This window comes from Hordeum vulgare, chromosome 4H (genome assembly GCF_904849725.1).
Source record: "Hordeum vulgare subsp. vulgare chromosome 4H, MorexV3_pseudomolecules_assembly, whole genome shotgun sequence".
NCBI classification, from domain to species: Eukaryota; Viridiplantae; Streptophyta; class Magnoliopsida; order Poales; family Poaceae; genus Hordeum; species Hordeum vulgare.
Window position 1 is genome coordinate 321,942,169 of NC_058521.1, and position 19,938 is coordinate 321,962,106.

The following is a 19,938-nucleotide window of genomic DNA, read 5'->3' on the forward strand; positions in this document are numbered from 1 at the left end:
GAATGTTGTTGATGGCCCACCAGCGCGTGGGCTCGCAACAGTTTTCGAGGGTAGAGTATTCGACCCAATTTGTTGATAAGCCAGTCAGGAGGTGAGAGTATATTCTCGAGTATTAGGAGCTGAATTTGTCGGATTCAACCACACCTGAAAGATTAGTATCTGCAAGCACAGTAGTAACAGCAAAGTAGCGAGTAACGGCGGTGTAACAAGCAATAGGAGTGGCAAAAGCAATAGGAGTAGCATTTCTAGCATCATCAGGCAAAGCAGTATCAAGCATAGCATCTCTAGCAGTATCAAGCATAGCATCTCTAGCAGTATCACGCATAGTATCATCAGGCATAGTATCAAGCATAGCATCTCTAGCGGTAGCATCATAAGCATCATCAAGCAAAGGCGACATATCTAGATTTCTAGCAGGAGGTGATGTCGCAAACTTACTCATAACTGAAGGTGAATCAAGTGCAGAGCTAGATGTCAATTCCTTACCTCCCCTTGTAGTTGAGGGCACGACTTTGGTTTTCGGATCCTTCAGATTTTTCATAGTGATCAGCAGATATAAATCCCAAGTAACTCAGAGAATATAGCAATACCTCCCCGGCAACGGCGCCAGAAAAATACTGATCCTGCAATCTCTGGCAACAAACCTTCTCCTGCAACGGCACCAGAAGAATGCTGAAAGCACTCCCCAGTAATGACACTAGAAGAATGTTGTTGATGGCCCACCAGCGCGTGGGCTCGCAACAGTTTTCGAGGGTAGAGTATTCGACCCAATTTGTTGATAAGCCAGTCAGGAGGTGAGAGTATACTCTCGAGTATTAGGAGCTGAATTTGTCGGATTCAACCACACCTGAAAGATTAGTATCTGCAAGCACAGTAGTAACAGCAAAGTAGCGAGTAACGGCAGTGTAACAAGCAATAGGAGTGGCAAGGAACAGTAGTAGTGATAGCAGTAGCAAGTAGCAATAGTAGCAAGCGACACTAGTAGCAACAGTAGTAGCAGCAGCGCAGCAAAACAAGTAACAGCAATAGCAAGAGTAGTAGCAACAGCAGAGCAAGACAAGTAACGACAGTAGCAACAATAGTAGCAGCAGAAGATCAAGACAAGTAACAGCAGTAGTAGGACAAACTCATAGGAAATGGGTCGGTGATTTGCTTGGATGATATTCATCATGCAATAGCTATAACACAGAGAGATAAGTGGCTAGCTCCCGTTCCTCAATATGATGTAGGCATCCATTCTATGTGTCGTCATACGTGCATAGGGAAAAGAACTTGCATGACATCTATTGTCCATCCCTCCCGTGACAGCGGGGTCCAAAAGGAAACTACGGGATATTAAGGTTATCCTTTTAATAAAGACCGGCCAGCGCATTAGCACTTGCTAAACACATGAACTCCTCAAACTATGGTCATCACCGGGAGTGGTTCTGGTTATTGTCACTCCGGGGTTGCCGGATCATAACACATAGTAGGTAACTACAACTTGCAAGATCGGATCTAAAACACACATATATTGGTGACAACATAATAATTTCAGATGGAACATCAATCTCAGAACATAGTGGATACTAGGGATCAATCTCCATCAAAACTAACTCGATTACATGATAGATCTCATCCTACTCATCACCGCCCAGCGAGCCTACGAATAGATTATCCACGAATGACGAAGAGCTTGATGGAATTGGAGAGGGAAGAAGGTTGATGATGAAGATGGCGACGATTTCCCTTCTCTAGAGCCCAAGACGGACTCCAGATCTGCCCTCCAGATGAAGAACAGGTGGTGGCGGCGCTTCCATATCGAAAATGCGATGAAAACTTCTCTTTTTATTTTTTCTAGGATGAAAGGCAACTTATAGAGCTGGAGTTGTGGGCGGCAGGTGCCTGTGGGCCCCACAAGCCTGCCCACCGCCACCAGGGGGTGGTGGCGGAGCAGGGGCTTGTGGCCCACTGGCCCACCCCCTGAGGTGGAACTTGGCACAGATATTTTTGATATTTTCCAAAACCGCTCCCCGTAAATTATCAGGACATTTGGAGAACTTTGATTTCTGCACAAAAATAACACCAAGGCAATTCTGCTGAAAACAGCGTCAGTCCATGTTAGTTCCATTCAAATCATGCAAATTATAGTCCAAAACAAGGGCAAAAGAGTTTGGAAAAGTAGATACGATGGAGACGTATCACGCGCCGTTGTAGCCATAGCGCCATTGCCTCGCTGGGTTCACCATTGTTGCAAGCCCCACGTGCCTTGCAGCCTCCCCTCGGTGCGGGAACCGAGCCCCTTTGAGACCGCAGCCCCCACTGATGCTCGTATGCTCCGGTGGTCACCGCAGTGCAAGTCGTCCAATAGCGATCATCCGATAGTTGTAGGTGCAACCCGATATCCGTTGTGGGAATAGCTCAAAGGCGCTAGAGCCCCTACAAGCTCAACTCCCCTCCTAGCCTAGTGGTAGTGCCCCCTCTCTCCTTGCAGGGAGACAAGGGTTCTATCCCCCGTGGCATCTTATTTACCCCCCCCACCTTTTTCCCTATTGTATAAAGGTATGACAGGTAGACCCCACTTGTCATCCACACCAAATGCCTAGTGCCACTAACCACTAGCCCACCTGTGTTTTTTTGTGTGTGATGTATTGGTGTTTTGTTTTAATTCCTGATGTGGAATGTGCCAATTAGGGAAGCTTCCAGTTCTGGCAAGTTCATTTTGGGCACATGCCAAACTTGGCATATACTAGGTTATACCTAGTGGATTGCATTTTTGTTTGTCATTTGTGGGTCATTTTCTACTGAAATGGATGCTTATGATATATGAATTTGGGGTAGAACAATACAAGGAATCTAATGGAGACATTAGTTTTGTATTTGAGCAAGTTTGTGTGAATGATATTTTCACCATGATGCATATTTGTTATTTTTTTGTGCAGCAATCCTTGCACCCTTTGCCAAACTTGTCAACATGAAAGTTGAAGTATTTTGGTACTACTAGGAAATGGTATTGTTAATTTCCATGAAAACTCAGTATATTTGTGGATTTCTTGAACATGCCATCTCCATATTGTTGTTTTGGGTATATTGAAATATGAGTAAGTCTGAAAACTGTTTCAAGAAGCTCTGGTGCTATGATGATTGCCAAGCATCTACAAGTTCTTTGTGCTAGTACTTTGATGTAAATTAAAGAGCATGTTGCCCTCTGTCAAATGGTGCCATTACTTTGCAAAATAGGTTTTGCATCTTAGCTATTCTTCCTCTCAAACATGCCATGTTGTTGTAAACTGCTGTGAATTCTCTTGTGAAATTTGACTAATTCTAAGAAGGTGCTTATATCATCATGCCATGTTTAGAGGATGATACCATTGTTTTTGTGCAGTATTAGCTCATTGTTAGTGGGAGTGAATTGTAATGATTGTGGCCCTCTTTCACCCAATTAAGTTTAATGCCATCAAAGTTACTTTAGTATAGGGTTTTTGTTGTTAACATGCCATCATGATAAATCTACTTGTGCAAAACTAGTATTTTCATGAAGTCCTAATCTGTTATAATTTTGCCATGTTATGAGCTTGATTGCCATTGACTCATGACTCTGTCCATGTTGTTGTTAGTTACAGGTTATTGTACTCTTTGTTAGCTTCATATCCATGTCTTGGTTCAACATGATAGGTAGTTGTAGTTGTTAGTTTTCATATGAACAAAGTGGTATGTTGCTGTTTTTTGACAGATTGTTTGTTGGATTGTTTTGTGTTTTGTGAGACTTGTACCCCTTTGTTTTGAATGAACTTTAGGTCTATTTCCCCAAGGATTTCATGCCCAATCCAGTAGAATATTTGGGATGCCAAGTAATTACAAATAGCCTCTTGCAAATTCTGTTTTATCATCGTTGCCTTATGTATCATGTAGTGAGAGTTTCGAGTGATCCATAACTCGGTTTGCGACATTCTTCATATGCATTTGTATCATTCTCATGATGCATTCATTTTTTCAAGTTCATGAATGTCCAAATAATTAATCTTGAGGTCCAGTCCAGAATGGTAACAACTAAATAATTGCATCACAAAGATGACTAGTTAGCATTGCCATGCTTCATTCTCATACTATTCATGCATCATATTGTTTGAGCAGCCTACCATGGTTGTGTGTTCATTGGATGTTTTATTTTATTCCGGGTAGCATCGGGTGCTGAGAACGAGTACGAGGATCATGTTGAGAACGTTCCTAAAGAGCAACAGTTTTTTCCCTTAAAAGAAATGTGAGGCAAGATGATCGTGACCTTGATATTGTTCTTAATTTTGTTATGCTTAGCTGACATGTTTCCATCGTTAATTATCGCTGCCTACCACCTGAATATTAATCCTCCAAAAATTTCCATGAAAAGTCTCTAACCCCTCCACATACTAGCAAACATTGATTGGCTAAGTTAGCTTCCTCAAAACCTTCTTATAACATTGCTAGTTGTAGGTGCAGGTTGTTCCATGTGTTGACATGGATATTTGATATATCATATTATTATTTCTATTTAATTTAATGCACATATATACCTGGTGAAGGCAGAAGGCTTGGAGTTTTGCTCGGTGTTTTCTTCTGCTTTTTCCGCCCTAGTTTCCAGTTACCGATGTTATGTTCCATAATTGAGCGCTCCTAACATGCTTGGGGTTGTTATTGGGACCCCCTTGATAATTTATTTTGAGTTAAGATGCTTCCGACAAGTTCCAACATTCATGTTAAATTTGCTAAACAACTTAATAAAAATATATAGGTAATAGCTACCCAGTGGATAATAAGTCAACAACCCGGGCCAGTGTTCCTCATGAGTGTTGGTCCAAATGGGCAGTCTGCAGGGTCACCGCAGGAAACTCGGAGTTTGGTTTTACTCATAGGCTTTCCATCCAGTAGTTCCCTCAGATAGAGATACGCGTGGATCCTATTTGGATCTGGCCTGCCGGGTGGTCTTGCTGGATTTGTTTTACTCTTGGTGATTGTCTTGTGCACTTGGATATCAGTGATACTTTGGGCTATCTCGATGTTTAGGTCTTCTCTCCAGACCAACTTGTCATAGTTTTTGATGGACTAGTTGGAGCACCCCTCTAGGGTAAATATCTTTTAGATAGGCGTGCTCGTAGTTATGTGGCAACTTAGAAAAAAAATTAACATTCGGTTATAGAAAACTTGTAGTAAACTCACTTAAAATATGCCAACTATGTGTGTAACCGTGATTGTATCTGCTCGTGCGTTTCTACTCTGATCGAGGGCACGGTGGGGTTATGTATGATGTAAGTAGGTGCTCAAGATCACTTCTTGATCATTATTAGCTCACGTCTGTTATGAGTAGACCACTCAATTTAAATCATGTTCTCGTAAGTTAGCCACCAAATAATGCTTAGTGTTGCTGCAACCTCACCACTTAACCATACCTTACCCATTACCTTGATTAGTTCCGATATCATTGTCACGGAGGTACAGTTAATGCAGATCTAGAGGCGTTCGATGCTTTGCATCTCCAGTGGGCGTTTGATGAGGAGAGCATGCGCATGTACATGACGTACCCCGACGAGTAGAGGGCCTTGGTAGTCCCCTGGGATAGCGAGACAGACTCATTGCAATTTTAACATTTTATTTCATCCGCAGCAGACCGTGTCTTCTGGATGTTTGAATACTAGTTGTGTGACTTGTAATGTAGCATATATCGAGTGTAAGCCAATCCATATACTCATCTCTTTATAAATGTATCTGCAATGATTTACGTACTTGCGAAATGCCGAGATGCGCCTCTATCCATATTAAGGCCTCGTCCCTAAATATGGATAGTGGCGCATCTTGGATGTTACGTTATGCTAGACGGCAAAGTCGTGGCTTACACATCAAGAAAACTATGACCTCATGAAGGAAACTACCCAACTCATGCCTTGGAGTTAGTGGAAGTTGTGCATACCATAAAAATCTGGAGGCATTACCTCATTAGTTAGCGGTGCCAAATCTTCACCGATCACAAAAGCCTCAAATACATATTCATGCAACCAGATTTGAATCTCCGACAAATAATATGGATTGAGTTGGTCGAAGACTACGACCTTGGTATTAATTACCATTCGGTTAAAGCCAAGGTGGTTGTCGATGCCCTGGGCTGCAAACCAACCACATTATGCGCATTACTGGAAGCTTTGCCTCTCGAGCTACAAAAAGAGATGGCCTAGCTCAACCTGGCTATTTTTTATGCCGACTGCACCATTTGCTAGAAGTCACCCCCACTCTAGAAGAAGAGGTCCGCAAGACCCAAGCGGAGGACCCGATATTGCAACACCATGTTGCTCGAGTGCAAGCGGGCAAGACTTAAGATGTCGTGCTAGATGTTCAAGATACTCTGAGATTTCAAGGAAAAATTTGTATGCCAGACACCAGAGATCTCAGGCAAACGATATTAAAGCAGACACATGAATCATCATACTCTATCCATCCTTGTCGAACCAAAATGTATGAAGAACTAAAGTAGACATTTGGTGGGATGGCATTAAGAAGGACATTGCATATTTTATCTCCTGGTGGGATAGCATGAAGAAGTACGCACTGGAGTGCTTCAACCCCTACCTATTCCATACTGTAAATGGGACGATGTCGGCATGGATTTCATCACGGGACTCCCCAAAACTTCTCACGGAAATAATGTTGTATGGGTCGTGGTGGACATGCTGACCAAGGTGGCCCATTTCATTCCAATCAAGACCACATACAGGACATACCAACTTGCTCAACTATATGTGTCCAGAATTATCATCTTGAACGGAGTTCCAAGAACCATCACTTCCGATCGAGGATCTCTTTTCACCTCGCCATTCTGGTCACACCTTCATCAAGCTTTGGGAACCACCTTAAAGTACAGTGCAGCTTATCATCCTCACATAGATGGTCAGACTGAACGAGTGAATCAGATACTAGAAGACATGCTCCAAGCATGTGCACTTACTCAAGGGCGTAAGTGGGAAGATAGTTTGCCCTATGCAAAACTTTCCTACAACAATAGTTATCAGACCAGTCTCAAGATGTCACCATCTCAAGCGTTGCATGGGCGTAAGTGTCGCACTGCTCTGAATAGGTCTCACAAACGAGATAGCCGCATCTTCGGGACTCACTTAATGATGGAAGATTAGAAGCAAGTAATAGAAATCCGGGACATACTTCACATGGAAAAATCCTGACAAAAGAGTTACAATGATTCCAAACATCGGCAGATCAGTTTTGAACCACGCGAGTATGCCTATCTCCGAATCACACCATGAAAGGAGTCAAAATATTTCAGACTCACCGGGACCTTGCACCAAGGTATATTGGCCCATTTTCCATCATGTCCATGGTTGGTACAATGGCATACTAGCTAGAACTTCCACACGAGTTGTCCGACATACACGATGTCTTCCACGTGTCATAGTTGCGAAAGTGTGTCTCATCGTTAGAGAAACTGACTAATATGACACAAATAGAACTTGCTCAGGATCGGACATATGAAGAGAAATCCTTCTTGATATTCGATGAGATGGAAAGACTCACCCGTAGTAAGTCAGTCAAATTTTACAAAGTACAATGGGAACATCATACAGAGGAACAAGCTACCTAGGAAAGAAAGGACTTTCTAAGGACTACATAACCTAATTGTTTCCTGAGCAATCGAATCTCGAGGACGAGATTCATCCTAAGGGGGGAGGTTTGTGACACCCTGGTTTTTCCCCATTTATCTATTCTTTGATTTTTATTGAATATATGGTTTAAAGTTGAGTCTTTAAATCATCTCATGGGGATTTGCACTTGGGCATTCTTTTTGCCTTCACCCAACTAACTCCTAGCTCTCTCAAACCATCTTGAGACATCATCTCTCTCAAGATATTGCCATCTAAATATTTTTTCTTAAAGGCATAATATTCAATTTCTCCGTAAAATGAGTATTTCTCTCTTCTGCTCCAAAGCAACCCTCATTTTTCTTGTCCAGAAAATCTGAATAAATCTCCTAGGATTTTTAAGGCCATGACTCACCTTCCTATGCAAAAATATCTCATGGTCATGTGAAGAATTTTGGCTGTGGATTTTTTTCTCGGACAGAAATGTCACTTTGTGAAGGAAGTGCACTTTTGCCTAATCCATTTGAGCTGAAATGTTTCTAGCATGGCTACCTTCCAACCTAAACCTTAGCCTCCAAGTTTCACCTCTTATATCCTTTTAATTTTCTTGAAATTTGCTGCTACAGTTTCTGTCCAGAAACTTGTCATGTCTGTCATTTCTTGTTTGAGCGGTGTGGAGATGTAACAAGACCACAAGTTGGACTGCCCTTGAAAGGACCAGAGCCTAGACATGGTCTATCATCCCTATCGCATGTGTAGCACCAGTGCTTGCGGGGACCACGTGGAGACACGACGTTCGACGTGCGCTTGGCGTGCTCTGCGCGTCGGCCATCGCTCTATCTCGACCGTGAGCTCGCCCCGTGATGCCTTGGCGTGTCTCCACCCTCATGTTGCTTCGGCCTGTTCATCCCCATCCCTCTCAGTCGCTCCCCGTTGTCGGTGGTTGGCTCGATGTACACGGACACGGCGGCGTAGGTGTCAGTGTCAAAACCGGAAGATCTCGGGTAGGTGGTCCCGAACTGTGGACCTTGGATTAATGGGTTGTAGGAAGAAGGGGAGACACTGGTTTACCCAGGTTCGGACCCTCCTATGTAAGTAATACCCTATGTCCTGCTTGATTGTATTGATGAAGATGATTACATAGTAGATCTACCTCGAGATCGTATATGCCAAACCCTAGATGATTTAGCCTTCACTACACGGATATGGGTCTCTGGTTTATATAGACACCAGTGACCCTAGGGCTTACAAGTTAGTGACTATAATCGGGATTAGATAAGCCGACCTAGTCTATCAAAGCTTGAAGTACACGACAATCTTCGGAATATTCATTCCATAGTAAAGGTCGCCATAAGGCTCGGTCTTCTATAGTGCGGCCCAATGGGCCCACCCGGCATTGACTAACCGGCCGCTCGAGGACCCCTGAATCCTGGACTCCCTCAGTAGTCCCCTAACTAGCCTTCAACACTGATGTGCTTAGTCTTCGTCTGCCCCACATATCGATAGTAATCAGCTTGCAAGGTGAGCTGCACACATGCTTGACTGACTCTGATTTGATCGCCTCAGAAACCTGCATGTCTTTTAAAACTGGCATCTTTTTCAGCAAAGGCATTAAAAAGCATGTGGGTGAATAGTCCCTCAATTGGCACACTTTCCTGAAAAAGGTCGTCTCGAACTGCAGCTTGGGGCCATGTTTCAAGGGGCATGTTCTCTCAAGGATATCGTGCTTCCGCATTTACTAGGATGCGAATAACTGCATAGGCTTGCCTACGGGCACAACGACTCGATAATATTCCGTGGGGGGTGATGGAGCAACCGACGCAGTAAGAGGGACCCTTGGTATTACAGTCCCTTATAAAAAGGAACGAAGATCCAAAAATCTTTACCACCTGCATTCTCGGCTTCTATCTCGCCTCCTCCAAGCTCGAGCCCTCAGATCTAATCCCCTTTCCACTCTCCTTTCCCGTCGTCATCTTTGAGCTAGCACCATGGCCGGCTTTTAGGGCCAGTGGGAGGTGTCGACCGTCTCCGATGCTGACATCTGGGAGATAAAGCGCTCCAGGTACCTTTCCCCCGACATTGCCCATCGGGAGGCAGAGGCAGGGCAGGTGATCCCGACACCAAGGCCTAGTGAGCGGGTAGTGTTCATTGCCCCATTTCCTCTGGGCCAAGGCTTTCCCCTTCATCCTTTGGTTTGGGGCCTCATGTTCTACTATGGATTGGATTTCCATGACCTCCCTCCCAATTCCATCATGCACATTACCTCATTCATCATTGTATGTGAAGCTTCCTTGCGGGTTCATCCGCATTTCGGGCTCTGGCTCAAGCCATTCAACGTCAAGCCAAAATCAGTGAACAGCCAGCACGCCAATTGTGGCGGGGCAGTGATAAGCAAGCTTTGCAAACTTGTATGTCCAGAGGGAACGTTGATAGACACTATCAAGGGTTGGCAGAACGAGTGGTTCTACATCACCAAACCACAAGAGGCGAATTGGGCAGCGCCCGCCGATTTCAAATATGGACCTCCCTTGAGACTAACCTCATGGGTCAAAAAAGACATAGACTCGGGGTATTCTAGGGATGTGAATATGGTGCAAAAATACCTCAAACATATGGTGGCGGCAAACATCCAACTAACCGATGTGATCCAAGTTGTTCTTCATCGGTGCATCCTATCGTGCCAGCATCAGATAATCCAATATGGGTTTACAAGCCTGATGTTCGCAAGGTCATCATGGATTTCTTACGCACGACCCAAGAGGACGTATGGCAGGCTTTGTTCAAGCCCCACCAAGTGTGGCTAGCCGAGGACGAAGACCGAGGTCTGGAAGACAAGACACCTCCAGTCGAGGTATGTCCGAGTATTTTTTCTGTCCAAAAATTCCGATTTCCTTTTTGCAGATCTAACATCTCCCCAAATTGTTTAAACATGAGTGGATGGCCAAGGCCAAGAACATCGACGAACCAGCCCCTCTAGCTGAATGGCCTGGGTCCAACTTGCTGACTTCAATGTTGGTTTGGAAGCCGTATACGGTGCCGGGCCCGAAGAAGAAAGAGACTCGCGAAGGTCTCCGTTCCATGGGTCCCCCGGACGCTACGTCCGAGGACACGCGGGTTTCCTCTACCCGAGAGGTGGAGGACGCAGAAGAGGAGGGGGATATAGACTCCTCCCAATCCAAGAAGAGAGCCCTGTAGGAGGTGGCGAAATAAGCCCTACCCCCTAGGGCCCCGAAGAGGCCTTGTAAAAGCAAGGCCATTTCTCTTAACAACTGTCTAGATTCCGATGACAAGATCACGGAGTTCAAGATGGTTCCTCGCCGAGGGCCCAGGGTCAAACCACGGGATCGAAGGTATGAAATCCAATGACTTTATTGGGTGAATTTATACCGAGGCCTATATTAAATGGTCGGTATGTATTTTTACTTATCACATCCTCGTCGAGACCTGCCAATGGATCTGGTCTCGAAGGGAGAGTCATTGCGAGCCGAGCTGGCGGAGAGTGGAAACATGTCCCGCACCTCTCTTCCCCAAGTCTCCCAGGAGTTCGTGGAGGTGGCCTCGCACCCATCCACGCTTAATGCGGGGGGCGAGGAGGTGACGACCGAGGTGTATACCTCGGACACCGAGGATTGCAAGGTCCCTGATACCAAAGATGCGCCTACCATCGTGAACGAGGAGGATCTAATTGGGGCCAACCCCTGGTCAACACTACCCGGGAGATCATCCCTTTAGAAGGTGGAAAGGAGGTTTGGAATTCAACCGAGCCACCTCCAACGTCCTCGGAGCCACCTTGGTGCTGCCCGTGCCAGAACAGCTACGGTCAAGGGATCGACAGTGATGGAGGAGTTCCTAGCCACCTCCTCCATTGCTGATGAGAACCGCACGTTAATGGGTGTGGTTTGGCACGACATTCAGTCTGTTAACAACAGACTGAATGAATCCTTTCCCAGCTTATTGACGGATTTCAAGGTAAACCACCCATTTGTCAATATTGTTTTATATATTCGAAATATACTTCTTACTAGTATGACAGCCCCCAAGTCAGGGGGGTTTGAAAAGCTAACACGTCGGTCAAGAAAGACACAAAAAAGAAAAAGAAATTGTCGGGAGACTTTGCTTAGAATACCTGTTTTAAGAAACTTGGCCAAGCGAGTTGAGCTCAGTAAGCTAAAACCATGCTAATGGATTGTGTACTTTGCAGGCCTCGTCATCGGCTGCCAATGCTAACACGTTGGAAATAGCTGAACTAAATCGGAAACTGCAAGTGTCCGCTGAAGAGCTTGACCGCCTCAATGGTCGGTTTTACAGAAGCAAGGTGAGTTTGTATAAGAGTACACCCTTTTAGTTATATCTCACAAAATGCCCTGGCCCTACCGTCTAACCTATGTTGTTCTATCTATGATCAGCAGCTCAACACAGAGAATTTGAAAAGATCTGGGCCGAGGTGGAGAGGGCCAAGCAAGAGGTCGTTTCCCACAAGGCGGTGACCGAACAACCGACTGTCGAGTTGGACGCCCTTAAGGCTGTTAACAAGAAATATGAGACCAGGGTGACAGAGGTCCAGCAAGAACTAGAGGAGGCGAGCTCAAACTGTGATGCCTTTGAGAAAAAAGCCAAAGATCAGGTGGCCGAGCGGACCAAGTTATCCCCCGAGCTCCAACTAGAGCGGGTGGAGTGGAGGTTCTATGAAGAAGAAGTGTGCGGGGTTGAGCTTATGGCAACCGGTAAGCCATAGTTACTAAAGTGTGTGTTTGGTGGGAACCAAAGTTATCAAAATCGAGATTCTGAATCGTATCGGAACTCCATTGGTAGGATCGTAAGTCGTAGAATCTTAACTACTAGGATCGTAGAAACTTAGATTCTATGAGCAAAATCGTAGAATCGGAGGGGCTTGGTTGGATCATAAGGTCGTTAGATTCTAAGACTCGAGTCATGATTCTGATAACTTGGTGGGAACTGATTTGCCTTTCTTACATGGATATGGTGTTCCATAGGCGCCTTCAGGAACCTCCCACAGAGTGCGGCAGATGCATCCAAGTAGTTTGTGGCTCACGGCGGGGATGCCGAGCAGTAGCTATTCTAGTCTCAGTATGAGGCCCCTAAGGCTAACCCCAGTCAGAGCTACCAAATGGAGCAGCTCCTTGAACTACACAGGATGTCCGAGCCGGCTATGAAGGACGTGTGTGTTTGGCCGTGGCTTACCGAGCCCTTGCCGAACAACTACTTCGCCCTAGTGCGAAAGTTGATCAAAGCCGCACCTCAGATTGAAGCCCTACTGTGCTCAACATGTATAGAGGGGGATCGGACGGCCTTTGCACGGACAATGGTGCACTTCCTGGGGGTGAGGCCGCTAAATATGGCTACTGATCCATCGCCTATTGGAAAGGAGTACAGGCGCCCTGAGGTCTATTTCTCTTGCGCCATGGACAGTGCTCGGGTGATTGAATCGTAATGCTCGAAGGATGTATCATTAGCATAAATACATGTGGATGTAATCAAGAACAATCTTCTTTAAGCAATACATGTCCTAAGTTGAATATTCTTTATTTTTATTCATGTTGTCACTGTTTTAATGTGCAAGTTTCTAGTCATCGGCTTTCTCCCCCATGTATATACTACTTGGGGTGTTTCATCGTCCGTACACAACCCTTAGCCGATTTAGTCAGTGCCCGAAGGTGGTAGTGTAGGATGCAAACGAGGCAATCGGACTATGAGGCTTTACCGCTTTCACTTAGCCTTAGGATTGTTATAATGCGGGGGCTAATGACAAGCCCCCGGCCCTTGTTGCAGTAATTGGAAAAAACAAAAATCGGAATGACTACAGCGGGGTTTGTTTAATTGCAAACCCATCCGTGTAACACGGACTTTGTAAATAATCTCGGATTGTAGACCAGTTCTTGCTCATTATGACTGTCAGTTTTTGGCTTTCTCCACCGAGGTATTTCAAGACCAGGGAAGCTGGGAATGCAACCGCAGTGGTTCTCCCTTTACCCCTTTAGACGAACTAGCGGAACGTAAGGGGAAAAGCACAGGAGCGGGACAATCCAACTGTAGACCCAAGACATAATTCAAAACCGGGGCATATAATGCAAAATCCTGAGAAATCGAACACGTATATAAAAGAAAGAGTAACAGTGTAGTGCTTGGGGCGGTGAATGTATCCTAGCCCCCCGTTTAGTAGTCATTCGCACTTCTTTAGCAAGAATAAAATAAATTTGTCATGTCAGCGGCATGTAGTAGAAAAACATGGATAAGAATAAGCACATTCAAATAAAAGCATGTGTGACAGATATCAGCGAGGAATTTTTATAATTCTTGGCACCAGGGCCGCTGTGTACAGGAAACTATCAAAATTAAGCAACACCTCCCTTGTAGCCTTTTTGCGAGTGACTTGACGTACACGTGGTTTCTGGCTGGATTAACTCAAAAGATTGAGGTGAGGGGGTTCTTTCTTTAAAAGGTTATTATAGATGGCAAACGGTCTTTGAATCGAGGAGCCATGAGAAGGTGCCGAGGAAATAGAGCTTGATGCTTGGGAGGATCTTTACGATATCCCCTATGTATCTAGGAAGAAGTTGGCACCATCGTTTAGTCTAGCCGAGCATATGGTACTTGTTCGGAGGCTCCCACAGCATCCCATATTATTCGGAGAATGGAATTGTGTACTCAACGGACATGCCTTGAAAGTGTTTGGGACATGCTGTGGGCGGGGTACCCCTAAGTTTTCGGAGCCGAGGAGTTCTCCGAGGGACCTGATTGAGCTTGGGATCGCTTACCTGCCTGTCGTGGCTTGATCGGCTTGTGACTTGATAGTTCGTCGTTGTGTTCGCCTTCGGCTGCTAAGGCCGTCGTGTGTTCTTCGGTCCGGAGAGATCGTTCTGTGTTCCCTTGACGGTGATAACTCCTTGGGGTCTAGGCATCTTGAGCTTGAGGTAGGCGTAGTGAGGGACCGCATTAAATCGGGTGAAGGTGCTGCGCCTGAGCAGTGTGTGGTACCCGCTGTGGGAGGGGACAATGTCGAAGATCAAGTCTTTGCTTCAAAAGTTATCGGGTGATCTGAACACGACTTCAAGAGTTATGGTTCCAGAGCAGCGGGCCTCAACGCCTGGAATCACTCCTTTAAAGGTAGTATTTCTTGGTTTTATTCTGGATGAGTCAATACCCATCTTTTTTACCGTATCTGCGTAAATAAGATTAAGGCTACTTCCTCCTTCCATGAGGACTCTAGTGAGGTGGTACCCATCTATGATGGGATCAAGGATGAGGGTTGCTGACCCTCTGTGACGGATGCTGGTCGGATAATCCCTTTGGTCGAATGTGATCGGGCAAGTCGAGCATGGATTATACTATGGAGCTACAGGCTCCATGGCGTAGACATCCCGGAGGGCTCGCTTATGCTCCTTCTTGGGTATGTGAGTCACCTAAATCATGTTTACGGTCTTTACCTCGGGAGGGAACTGTTTTTGGCCCCCGTTGTTCGGGCCATGGGGCTCCTCGTTGTCTTCACTTCAAGGTCTCTGGCCTTGTTCTTCGGCCGCTGCTTTGCCAGCCTGCTTGAATACCCAACAGTTATGGTTGTTGTGAGTGGCTGTCTTATCTTGGGAGTCGTGGATTTGACAAGGTATTTTCACAATTTTTCCCATTTGGTTGGCCCGTGTTTGTTCCCTTTGAAGGGTTTCTTCAGTTGTCCTGGCTTGGAACTGCGGAACCCGACATTTATTGACGTGTCATCGGCGTCGCGAGCGTGGAGGCAGCGCTTGTTCTTGTTTTCCTCTAATTGCCATTTTTGTCCTGAACTTCAGAGGTTCCAGGATCGTCCTATTGTAGCTAAGCCAAGCTAGCCAGTTGTCTTCACCCACACAAATGCATGCCATGAGGGAGGTGGGGCGGACATTGTCCTCAGCTTGTCCTGTCCGAGTTGGCGAGCGAACTACTTGTCTTGGATGTTTTGCCTGAAATAGGCCATTGCTTCGGCGTCTGGGCCGTCCACAATTTTGTTTTTCTACGTTAAGAACCGGTTCCAGAACTCTCTGGCCCACTCGTCCGCCTCTTGGACGACATTTCTTAGGTCGAAGGAATCTGGGGGTCGGACATAGGTCCCCTGGAAATTGGACACGAAGGCTTCTTCGAGCTCTTCCCAGCTTCTGATTGAGTCCTCGGGCAGGCTGCTTAACTAGTGCCGTGCTGGCCCTTTCAACTTGAGGGGCATGTATTTTATGGCGTGGAGATCAGCTCCTCTCTCCATGTGAATGTGGAGAAGGAAGTCTTCTATCCACACGACAGGATCCGTAGTTCCGTCGAATTGTTCCATGTTGACGGGGTTGAATCCCTCCGGGAATTGATGCTGCATTACTTCGTCTGTGAAGCATAGTGGGTGTGCGGCGCTTGTAGTCCGAGTTTTCTTATGTCGAAGGTCAGATTTGGGTTCAACCCGGTATGAATCTCGGTCTCGGGCGTAGTAGGGGACCCGAGGTGGCTCTCAGTCCCATCTAGTGGGGAAGTACCTTCTGGACCTGTAAATGTACCTTTTACGACCTGTCTTGTTATCCAGGTTGTATCACAGGTCGTTTCTGCCACGAGGGTGCACTTTTTCCTCCACCTTTCCACGGGGAGGCTCGGGATAGTATTTGGCGTCCGACGCCACCCTATCGCACCCTCGGGGTGGACTCTCAAGTTGGTTGTAATCTGTGCCCTTGGGGAATGCGGGCCTTGGGGCCTCGTCATCGAATTGTCGCAACAGTCGGAGATGTGGGTAACTTTTTTCTGATCTGGCCATCGAGGGTCTTGTTCTTCTTCGGCGGACAGTACCTTGGTACACCTTCTATTTATGGTGTCTTGTTCGGCTTGGAGTTGACACTCCTTTGACTTTAAACTTCGAGCGGTAGCTAGGAGTAGCTGTCAAAATTATTCCTGACCTCCAAAGTCGTCCGGAACTACGAAGTCTTCGTCCTCCGGGTAACTCGCTAGGTTGAACCTATTCTCCTTGTTCGCCTTAGCACGCTTACACTGCTTTCGGCGCTTTGAATTCTCCTCCCTAGAATTGTCATCCTTGGGCTGAGGGGGGAGGTCGCCAGTGTTACCGGGCGTGTCCACCATGTAGACGTCATAAGTGGAAGTTGCAGTCCATCGCCCTACATTTGTGGGAGTGGGTTCATCGGCCTCGTCGTCCATGCCCTCAAGCCCCTCGGAGTCGTAGTCTAACGCGTCGGTTAAATCTTTGACAGTTGCTACCAAGTGGGTGGTTGGTGGGCCATAAAGTCCCCATATTCTGAGCCATACTACGAGTGGGTCAGGCTGGTTGAGACGTCTAACGATTGGATCTGGCCGAGCATCTTGTTCAATGCTGAGAGCTCATCGTGATACACCATCGGATGGTTTTCGGAGTTAACCTCCGGGCCACTGTGAGGGAGGCGTGTTTGACCAAAGACGTTTGCTATGATCCAAGCGTGAGGGTTGGGTCCGATCGAGGGGCCGACTCTTCGAAAGAGAGGGATCCGTGGATATGGCCGGACGCGGGACCTGTTGGGGATATTATCTGTTGTGTGACCCGCCCTAGTTGGGCTGGGTCACCAAGCGGGCAACTCATCCTTTGGCAATTCAAGCTTTGGCCTGTGAGCCCAGGGGCTAGACGACGGTTCAAGATCCACATGGAGTATCAATCATTGAAAGATATTTAAGTCTTGGAAAGCACGGCGACTTAGAGATAGAAAGAATCATGACTTGCATGATGGTAAGGACTCTTGTAAACCGTAAGGGCTTGACCTGTATATAAAGGCGAGTCCCAGGGGAGGAAAGGTCAGGTTAGAAATCATCGAGTGCTAGGTCAGGCGAGTTACGCCCTTCTTGTAATCGAAACACCATCAATACAACACAAAGCAGGACGTAGGCTTTTACCTCCTCCCGAGGGGCCGAACCTGGGTAAATCTCTGTCTCGCTCCAGTTCAACCCCTTTGAGTCGCCAGCAAGGTGCGATGGCTCCAACACTAAGTCCTTTCATGAGGACATCTACCGTGACAAAACCACGACAGTTGGCGCCCACCGTGGGGCCTGCGCACGGTGGAGTTGAGTTCTCAAAGGGAGCCCTACCAGGGTTAGGGAGCTACGCGGCGGGGCTCATGACTCGGAGCCGCCGCGGGAAGTACTACATCGATATCTCGCTGTGGGGGCCCGAGACCGATTCAATCGAATCCAGCTACACAGTCCCCTTTGGCAAGATCAACATCTTTGTCAGCATGGTTGGATCACCTGTGCCTGAGCCGGACATATACATCGACATCGTCGAGCCGGCCAGGTATGTCCGCCCAGTCGCGACGTCAAACCTAACCCGCCCGGTTTTTGTCGGTTTCACACAGGGATCTGAGGAGCCAGAACGGTCGGCGGCTCAGGAGACTACGCCGGTCAACACTGATGACGAATCATCCATGGGCGACTCAGATTCAATTCAGTCTCTACACGGAGGCTGCCTCGGAGGCCTGTCGTAGGCAATGGACCCCGAGGTTCTCGACCGGACCCGCCGTCAGATCGCCGTTTACATGGCAGGGGTGACTTAGCCCCAGCAAAACCCTGCGAGCAACAACAGGACTGGCGAAACATCCAGAAGCCCAGCTGCGATCTTGGTGGACTTGGCGGTGGAGATAACAAGGCTCATGGCGACCCGTGTAACAACACAAAACCAGGAGACGATAAATGCCGAGTTGGCAAAGCTAAGAGATGGGGTGGCAAAGGCTCAGCGGGATGCTGAAGCGGAAGCCGCCAGGATCGAGACCCGGCAAGCTTAACTCACTGCTGAGACAGCCCGCTTGAACACCGAAAACTGGCGGCTCGAGAGGCATCAACGCGCATCCGACGCTGTTCATCACAGGAGGCACCAGGGGCGCTTACCCGCTGATCTTAACCCTACCCGCCTATTCGACACTCCACGCACCCCCGAGGCAGGAGACGCTCTGGGAGGAGGGTCGGGTCGGCCGCCAAACCCGCTGCTTCAGCCAGTGGATGATTGCATTCCTCGATTCCAGACACCTCGGGGTCACTTTTCTAACCCGGTGGATAACGTGCTCGCTGCGACTCGCCATTTAGAATCCATTCCGATTCATGGCAACACCCCCGCCGAAATAGAAGCAAGGAACGCCATTGAGATGTTGAACACGGCGGTGGTTCAAAACGCCCAGTTCTCGCACAGCCTCGATTGGCTGCACTCCACTCCCCAAGCAAGCCGCACTAGGAGCCGGCCAGAGGACCAGCCCATCGTAACCAGCGGACCGCGACCCCTTCCCCAGGTTAACCCGCCTGACCATCGGGACCCGCAGGGTCGGGATCACCCGGACATCCAAACCGGCCCAGCACCGCTTGTTGGGAGCGGCAGGCAGGTAGGGGTGCGATGCTTGGCCCCCGCCCTTCGCAATGAGCGAATGCCGAAGGATTTTAAGGGACCAAGAAAGGTGCCTAACTACACCACGGACCTTGAGCCAGCGTCATGGGTTGAGAGTTACGAAACCGACATGGACATGCTCGATGTAAATGAAGCAATCTGCACCAGGTACTTCACAATGATACTCGAGGAAACGGTGCGTACTTGGTTTGTGCCCCAACTCCATCCAAACTTGGGCTGAATTGAAAAAGCGTTTCATCAAAAACTTCCGGGGAACTTGCAAGCGCCCAATGACAATAGTCGATTTACAGCACTCCGTTCAGCGCCCTGATGAGTCGGCTCACCACTGGACGAGGCGGGCGGGTATGGACCCCAAATAGGAAAGCGCGCTCATCGAATTCATCCGTGAGAATCGGGACATCTTCGCGTGGAAACCTTCTGACATGCCTGGTGTACTGAGAGAATTCGCTGAGCACCATCTTAATGTTGACCCAAAAGCAAAGCCGATTCAGCAATATCTTTTGCAGGTACAATGAGGAACGACGCAAGGCAATCGGGGAAGAAGTCGCCCATCTTTTGGCCGCCGGATTCATCATAGAGGTTTTCCACCCCAAGTGGTTGGCTAACCCGGTCCTGGTGCTCAAGAAGAACGGCACCTTCCGCATGTGCATTGATTACACGGATCTTAACAGAGCATGTCCAAAGGACCCTTTCGCTCTTCCCGCATCGATCAAATCATTGATTCAGTGGCGGGCTGCGAGCGCTTGTGTTTCCTGGACGCTTATTCTGGTTATCACCAAATCAAGATGGCTGTGGAAGATCAAGAAAAGACAACTTTTATAACCCCCTTCGGGGCTTTTTGTTATGTGTCCATGCCATTTGGGCTCAAAAGCGCTGGGGCGACTTACCAGCGCTGCATCCAAAATTGTCTCCGTGGCCAAATCGGACGCAACGTCCACGCCTACGTTGATGACA